General features: G+C 41.3%; 1 non-coding gene and 1 pseudogene across 2 annotated transcripts; both read left to right on the top strand.

Annotated features, from left to right (window-relative positions):
• Nucleotides 1–1,973: 1,973 nt before the first annotated feature.
• Nucleotides 1,974–2,611, top strand: LOC100397273 (large ribosomal subunit protein eL19 pseudogene; annotated as a pseudogene). Its single transcript, XR_620992.4, has one exon. The product of XR_620992.4 is annotated as a large ribosomal subunit protein eL19 pseudogene (transcript).
• Nucleotides 2,612–6,684: 4,073 nt separating this feature from the next.
• Nucleotides 6,685–6,788, top strand: LOC118155168 (small nucleolar RNA U13). Its single transcript, XR_004745387.1, has one exon. It is a non-coding gene; the product is annotated as a small nucleolar RNA U13 (small nucleolar RNA).
• Nucleotides 6,789–8,972: the final 2,184 nt, after the last annotated feature.

Raw genomic sequence — 8,972 nt, 5'->3', positions numbered from 1 at the left:
GGTAACAAGAGCGAAACTCCGTCTCAAAAAACAACAACAACAACAAAAAACAAATGTGCCCTCTCACTGTTTCTGTGGGTCAGGAGTGCAGGTGTGGGTTACCTGGGTCCTCTGCTCTGGGTCTCACCAGCTCAGACATGGAGTTGTTAGCTGGGGCCGTGACTTCATCTGAGGCTGAGGGTCCTCTTTCAGGTGCACTGGCAGTTGGCACAATTCACTTCCTCGCCGTACATTGATTGTTATTGTCTGAATGTATGCATCCCCCCTCCCAAATGTGTATGTTGAAACTCTTAACTCCCAAGGTGTTATTAAAAGGCGGGGCTTTTGGGAGGTGAGTAGGTCATGAGGGCAGGCCCTCGTGAATGGGATTAGTGCCCTTATAAAAGAGTTCACAGAGAGTGTGTTTGCCCTTTTTGCCCTTTTGCAAAGAGAAGGGACCATCTATGAAGATTGGGTTCTCGCCAATCACTGAATTAGCAGGCACCTTGGTCTTTGCTGTCACCATCTCCAGAACTGTGAGAAATAGATTTCTGTTGTTTATAGATTGCCCAGACGAATGTATTTTGTCATAACAGCACAATCAGACAAAGACAATGACCAAGGTTATTGCTAACTCTTGCTAATTCTCAGTCAGGGACTGCTTTCAACTCTAAGAGGTCACCCTCAATTTCTTATCAAGTGGCTCCTGTACCTATCCATACCTCCTCTCAAGGACTGTTTGATTTATTCTATGCCAGCAGAGTCTCCCTGAGGTTTCACCTTCAAGAAAGTTACCTTCTTTTTTATTTTTTATTTTTTTTGAGACAGTCTCACTTTGTTGCCCAGGCTGGAGTGCAGTAGCACAATCACAGCTCACTGCTGCCTTGACCTCTCAGGCTCAAGCAATCCTCCCATCTCAGCCTCTTAGTAGTTGGGACTCGAGGCACACACTGCCACACCCTGCTAATTAAAATATATATATATGTGTATTTTTAACAGGTGGAGTCTCTCTATTTTGCCCAGGCTGGTCTTGAACTCCTGGGCTTAAGCAGTCCTCCTGCCCTGGCCTCCTGAGGTGCTGGGATTACAGATGTGAGCCACCATGACTGGCCAAAAGTTATCTTCTGAAAGTTAGGCTCACCTAGGCTTATCTCTCTTTTGATTAACTCTAGCATAACTAATCAATAATCTAATTGCATTACTCATATCTGTCAGAGTTCACCATAATTCTCACAGCCCTCATGATTAATCATGCCTTTTGATTAACCATGCCTGATGTTGACCGCAACTAACCCTCATAGCTCCCAGATATTCCAAACCATCTATCCTTTAAATACATGCAAGACACACTGCGTATCAAAAACTAATATTCTGTGTTTACGTTGGAAATATATTGACTGCTTTGTGTGACTGGCCAATGGTGTCAAAAAGCCTAAAGAATATTTTATCCCCAGGAAAGCCCAAACAGGATTAGAAACAGAAAACTGAAAGCATCACTTGTTTCTACCTTCTCCAAAGGCTACAGTAAATATCATGCCCTTAGAGGGAGAGATAAACTATATGGGAAAACTAAAGGGTCTTTTGGGGATTGAGTCAACAGCAGAGTAGCATCATTGTGATCCTGAACTCCAGGCCAGGCTAAAAGTATCTAGGCCAGTGGTCTGGGAGAAGCTTTGCTTTCTAATGCAGAGGATCTCAAATTTGAGTCCATCAGATCACCTTGGGGCTTGTGTTGCTAAGCCTGTTCCCCAGAGTTTCTATTCAGTAGTTCTAGGGTTAGAGCCTAAGAACTGCTTTCCTAACAAGTTCCCAGGTGATGCTGTTACTCCTGGGGCTGAACCACATTGAGAACCACTGTTCACCAGGGAAGAACCAATGGACAAAAAGTACAGGAAAGCTAGGCTTAGCTCAAGATTTGGTGGAGTCTTTCTTTAAAGCAATTACTATTCTTCAACAGCAGAACAGGCTCTTTCAAAAAAAGAGTTTTCGGAGCTCTTTCCTTTCGCTGCTGAGGCCGCAGCCATGAGTATGCTCAGGCTTCAGAAGAGGCTCCTCTAGTGTCCTCCGCTGTGGCAAGAAGAGTCTGGTTGGACCCGAATGAGACCAATGAAATCGCCAATGCTAACTCGCGTCAGCAGATCCGGAAGCTGATCAAAGATGGGCTGATCATCCGAAAACCTGTGACGGTCCATTCCCAGGCTCGCTGCCGGAAAAACACCTTGGCCCGCCACATGGGCATAGGTAAGCGTAAGAGTACAGCCAATGCCCGAATGCCAGAGAAGGTCACGTGGATGAGGAGAATGAGGATTCTGCGCCGGCTGCTCAGAAGATACCGGGAATCTAAGAAAATTGATCGCCACATGTATCACAGCCTGTACCTGAAGGTGAAGGGGAATGTGTTCAAAAACAAGCGGATTCTCATGGAACACATCCACAAGCTGAAGGCAGACAAGGCCCGCAAGAAGCTCCTGGCTGACCAGACTGAGGCCCGCAGGTCTAAGACCAAGAAAGCACGCAAGCGCCGTGAAGAGCGCCTCCAGGCCAAAAAGGAGGAGATCATCAAAACTTTGTCCAAGGAGGAAGAGACCAAGAAATAAAAGCTCCCCCTTTGTCTGTAAAAAAAAAAAAAAAAAAAAAGAGTTTTCTCTTATTGGAAATAAGGAAATAAGCAGACATTGAATAATTGCTCAGTGGGGGGGGGGGGGTAGTATAAAAAGTGATTGCTGCAATAAACAGCAGCATCCTGAGTGCAAGAACCTGAGATTGATCTGGGAAGATTCATGCAGCAGAGGCCCATGGAATTCTACCGGGACACACCACCAGGAAGAGAAGTGTAGATGCTGCATCAAATAGCCTTGACATTACCTAGGAGGGAATTTTAAATTTCACCAATGATGGATGTGAAGAAAGTGGTAATTAGGAAGCAATGATTAAATTAGGGCCAGGAATAACCAGACCTGTATCATTCTAGAAAGGATTATGTGGTTCATAACTGAAGGGTGAGTAGAAATACAAAATCAGAGCAGAAGGAAAGAAAGCAAGGCATTCAAGGATGGTAATCCACAAGTGCTGGGCGTCTCATACAGTGTCCCTATGGCACAAGTCTGATCAGTTGTTCCTAGATTGAAAGGGTGGGTGGGGGATGGGGTGGCAAAGAAGGATCCCTAAAGGAGATGAATTAAGCAAAACAATAAGTTGTACTAGAATTGCTTCTCAAACTTTGTTGATCAGCAGTCACCAAAGGGTAGCTTTTAAACAACTACTGATCTCTGAATTCCATTGAATTCAGGATTAGCAATGGAGGGTCACAAGCAGCAGGAGGAGGATGGGAATCTAATTCCCAGTCACTTCCCAGTTTGTAATTCACTGGCCCTGACAATCTCTATCAACTATGCTTGGCAGTTATGCCTAAAGCTGTTTGGCAATAGAAGACTTGGGCCTTTAGGGTATTTTATTTAAGCAATCCCTTCCAGTCCTCTTGATAAAAATGAAATCATCTTTCTGGGTAGGCCACTTCAAATGAACCAAAGCACATCCACTTCTATGTTTGTTTTTTCTATATTAATCTACAATGTAATAATTTTATTATATTTTCATTTAAAAACTTAAAAAGACTTCTGCTTTTATAACAAATGGTTTAAAAACCATCAGATTGTTGCAGAAGGAGAGCCAGGCTTTGAAGACAATTGTAGGAGGGCCAGAATTTGAATCCCAGCACTACCACTTAACTTAGAGTAATCTTAGGTGAGTTGTGTGATTTTTCTGAGTCTCACTTTTCTTACCAGTATATTATGGGAAATGATGCCAACCTTGGAAGTGGTTATGCTAGGCCTTGAGGTCATTGTTGTATTCCCAGTTTCTGGTACTTGGTAGTTGCTCACAGCACTTTTGCTGGATGAGCTAATAGCTTATCTGTAAACTGTCTAACACAGCCCCTTAAGAAAAGGCTGTTCACGCCTATAATCCCAGCACTTTGGGAGGGTAAGACAGGTGGATCACGAGGTCAAGAGATCGAGACCATCCTGGTCAACAAGGTGAAACACCGTCTCTACTAAACATACAAAAAATTAGCTGGGCATGATGGTGCATGCCTGTAGTCCCAGCTACTCAGGAGGCGGAGGCAGGAGAATTGCTTGAACCCGAGGAGGTTGCAGTGAGCCGAGATCGTGCCATTGCACTCCAGCCTGGGTAACAAGAGCGAAACTCCGTCTCAAAAAAAAAAAAAGAAAGAAAAGGCTGTTAGTGTTCTTACTACTGCAAGCTTTCCTTCTCCGTTCTTTATTGTTGTTGTTGCTGTTGTTCATCATGCTTAAACACTATATATGCTCGTACTTCAAATTTCTGAAAAAGATGCACTGGGGAGGGGCAGGGCAGAGTTGAGAGCTAGTCAAATGGGACTTCATTTTAACCAAACATTTTATAATTTTTTCAAGGAAAATATATTCGTATATTACTTATTCAATTAGAAAAAAATAGAAAAATTGTAAAAGTAAGCTAAAAAGCCTCCCTTATATCATCTTATGAAAGCTCTGCTTAGGCGTTCATTTGATTTTTTACTTATAATACTGCCCCCCAACACACACAAATACACATACCCATAATAGACAATATGCTTTCCATTTAATTAACATATTTTCCTTCCATTGTACAAGCTGCCCTGGATTGCATAACCTTTTCTGCTAGAGAAATAGATACATCTCTTCTTTTTCAGCGGTTGCCTCACCCTTTCTCATCTAAACCTTTCATCTTATCATGTTCTGAACCATTTCGATTAATTTATTTAAGCCTCTTATCTGATTGTGAAAGGCTCTAGTTACCTCACATCTCTTTTTCTCAGCAGTGCACATGCCTAGTTGAATGCAGGCTGGGCACAGAGTGGCCTCTTAACCCTTTGCTGCCCCAAACTCCCTTTTTGACAGCTGTCAATCCAAAATTCTCTGTCTGGCTGTCAGGACCCTTTGGAGTGGGGCCTCACTTGACTTAGTTAGTACTTCATTGCACCCAGAGTGGAGCCTAAGGCTTTAATCTGTTTATGTCTCTTTTGCCCTTGGTCATATTGGAAAGCCTTCTACTGCATGAATGAAACTGGAGTTTTGATCTTGTATTTAAAAAAATTAATTTAGTCTCTACTTTTTGTCTCTGATAAATAGAAGTAGTGGCCAACAAGCAATCTGTAATGTTTTGAAACAAGTAAATGGTCTACTATTTTTCAAGGTTATGTTTAACCTCTGATAAAATGTTTTAAATGTTAAGATTTTAGCCTTTTTTGGCCATGTACTTAAACCTGTACTGAATTCTGCCCTGTGACACCCTTTGTTGTTTTCCCTCTATTAATGTGGCTCGAGACATCTTTAACTCCACTATCGCCACTGGCTATAGCAGAATATATTGATTTAATAGTTTATTTTCAGTGATAACTAGATCATTTGTTGGAAATATATTATTGGAGAAATTTCAATATCTTATCAAGAGATTTTGTTCGGTTTGTTTTTTGGAATGTGGGGGGTATTACTTAGTAAAGGCCATTGCCTTTGGAATTAGACCTGGGTTTGAATCTTGGATTTGCCATTTACTAGTTTTGGGGCTTTGGAGTACTTATTTTACTTTTCTAAGCCTCATTTTCTCATCTCTAAAATTAAGATTAAAAAAACTCTCTTTATATGACTATTATAAGGATTGAATGAGAAAATGATATTGAGGACAGACCACAAAACAAAAATGAGACATTCTCTTCCTGCTTTTCCTACATGTGCATACAACTCTGTGTGTGTGTTCTTTTACCATCTCTATGGTATTTCACTATGCAAACCATGGTGATACATGTGATAAAGCAGTATTTGTAAGAAGTTCCCATGAAGCTATAGTTACATATTTAACAAAGGAGGACTACACATAATTAGAATATCAAGGTACAAAACTTTTTACTTCAGATCAGTGGTTGTCAGGCTGCTTTCAGACAGGACACACCTGAAGAATGGTGATTCACAAGGACATGCTCCCCTGGTAAGCCTGGTTTCTGGTGTGTCAACACATGCCCTATTAGTCTCACTCACCAGGATTGAAAGTGAGTAAGTGTATTGTTAGGGTAGCAATAGCTCTGAAATCAATCTTTTAAAAAAAAAAATTACATTATTAGCAAATCTCATCAATTTCGCTGCTACGAGGCACAAATGATTTTGCTGATGTGGAGAAACGGTCAGAAAAAGGCCATAAACTAAAATGTCTGCAAGGCTAGGCTGATAAATTAGTGAAGTAAACTGAATGTGAAAACCCACAGGAAGCCATTAGAAAGACTTGGTGCACATATGTACATACACACACACACACACACACACCCCTCTAAACGTGTACATGCTTACCAGCACCAGCAAATCACAGGACCAGTAATGCCAGCTCCTCTAGCATTTCAAAAATAGCCAGAAATGTGGAATTTTATGTGGAATCTCTGAATTTTATTCAAACCGTTTTAAAACAGTGCAAGACAAGTCAAACACATTCATCATTTATAAGACTTATTATGGGCTATGAGTCTGTAACTAAATTTTTTCAGACCAAATGTCTGATTTCATACTCTTGTCAGTGAAATCACTGAGCATGCAATGTAGAATATAATTTATAAATTATAAGCTTGTACTCAAAATCTGTAAAATTAAATATTAATAATGCATTTTTTCTCTTAGGAAGAAAGCAAACATAAATATGTTGATGCTTTTGTAGTTCATAAGCATGATGATTAGGTATTCACATTCAAGTGTGGGATATGCCATCCTCAAACCTTGTCATGATGTCAGCACTTTGCCCATCTGACATGAAAATAAATAGATAAACAGATGTTCTCACATTTCCCTTTGACACTATCATGGATCCCTGTGAGTGTGCAGCACTGTGGAGACCACCACTTGGACTCTCAAAGCTGTAGGGATTGTATGGCCAGGGGGACCTAGAGAACTAAAAGTCAGTTCCTTTCTCCTGCTGTTCCACTCCTGACACTTAGGTTCCCAATTTCTCTCCCAAAATAGCCCCTATAAGGAGTTGTGGTTTTTGTCCCTTTCTGTGTGTATGTTTTGTTTTTATTAATTTATTCAAAAGAAATGTGTTAGTGACTACTACACACTAGACCCTGTTTTCGGCACTTGGGGACAAATATGGCTGCCCACATGGGACTTTACATTATGTTAGGGGAGACAGCTAATAAAAAACTAAATATTAAATAAAGCCAGGCATGGTGGTGCATGTGTGTATTCTCGACATTTTGGGAGGCCATGGCTGGTGAATCACTTGAGTCCAGGAGTTTGAGACCAGCCTGGGCAACAGAACAAGACACCATCCCTACTTAAAAAAAACAAAAAACAGGCCGGGCACGGCGGCTCAGGCCTATTATCCCAGCACTTTGGGATGCTGAAGCGGGTGGATCATGAGGTCAAGAGATCGAGACCACACTGGTCAACATGGTGAAACCCTGTCTCTACTAAAAATACAAAAAAATTAGCTGGGCATGGTGGTGCACGCCTGTAGTCCCAGCTACTTGGGAGGCTGAGGCAGGAGAATTGCTTGAACCCAGGAGGCAGAGGTTGCAGTGAGCCTAGATCGCGCCATTCCACTCCAGCCTGGGTAACAAGAGCGAAACTCCGTTTCAAAAAAAAAAGAAAAAAAAACAACAACAAAACTGAAGCCCAACAATGGCAGTGAGTCCCCTTCTTGTGTCTGTGTTCCCTGGCTCAGTAACTCTGAGCGTACCTTCCACTTTGGCTCTTACCTTGACCATGTGACTTGCTTTGGCCAATGAAATATGATTCAGTAGAGGCTTGAAGAGTCCTTGTGGTTTGGGCTCTTGGACTTCTGCTGTCATGTGATGAATCAGGTTCACCTTCTTGATGAGGAGAGAAACATAGTCCAGTCATCCCATCACCACAGCCAACACCAAGATACGTGTCAGGCATGTGTGTGAGGCAATCTGGAACCAATCAGCTCCAGTTAAACTGCCAACTGACCGCAGATGCATGAGTCAGTCTCGCTAAGATCAACCAGAACTACCTAGCAAAATTGTGAACTAAATAGACGACTGTTTAAGCCACTGCATTTGGGGTTGGTTTGTTATGCAGCACAACATAATTAATACAAGCTGCAGCATGAACTGTTTTGTTCTGGGGTAAAACTACCATGCTAGGATCTCTCTACCATCATCCTGGGGCTTTCCACTGCTTTTTTTTTATTTGATCTCATATTTCTCATAATCCATATCTTGCTTTTGCTTGCTTTCCTCCAGTGACTTCCTAAGAAAGAGTACAGTAAATTAATTGTATGAAACGTTGCATGTCTAAAAACATATTTCTTTTTCTTTTGGTTCTTGTGTTTAAGTGCTAGTTTGGTTGGGAGTAGAATTCTAGGTTGTTAATTATTTTCTCTGAACATTTTGAAAACCTTTCTCCATTGCTCTATAGCTTCTAATACTGCTGTTCACAAGTTAAAAGTCTATGCCAAAAGATGATGAGACTGCCACTTAATATCTGAAATAAAAGGACAAAGCTGAATTTACTCCTTGCTATAGTGAGAGCTATAATGGTCAGAAACAGTCTCTCTGAACAAAGCAGGCTGAGTATGTCTAGAATTCTTAGGAAGCTGAGTATGTCCATGAATTCAGGGACTGGTGGATTTTCAGAGAATTCAGTAGGATACCATCACTTGCAGAATCTCAGTTCCTTGGGGAAAACTTTGTTGATTGTTCACCACTCAGATGTGTTTTTGCAGGAGTGAGTCCATCTACAACTAGCTATTTTTCAGAAACAAAGACCTGATTCTGATGAGTTGGCTTGTAAAAGTGTGTTCATTGAGGGGAATTGCGCTGATTTGATTACATGGATTTAAAACCAGTTTTGATAGCCACTTCTTTTTATGACTACAGAATGATTGCCTTTCCCTAAGTTTGGGGGAACATTTTCATTCTCATAGATTGCTGATCCTGTGCATATGACCTGTATATTTTTCCCCTTTCT

This window comes from Callithrix jacchus, chromosome 6 (assembly GCF_049354715.1).
Source record: "Callithrix jacchus isolate 240 chromosome 6, calJac240_pri, whole genome shotgun sequence".
NCBI lineage: Eukaryota > Metazoa > Chordata > Mammalia > Primates > Cebidae > Callithrix > Callithrix jacchus.
The sequence above is the reverse complement of the archived record's forward strand: the minus strand, read 5'-3'. Positions and strand labels throughout refer to the sequence as shown.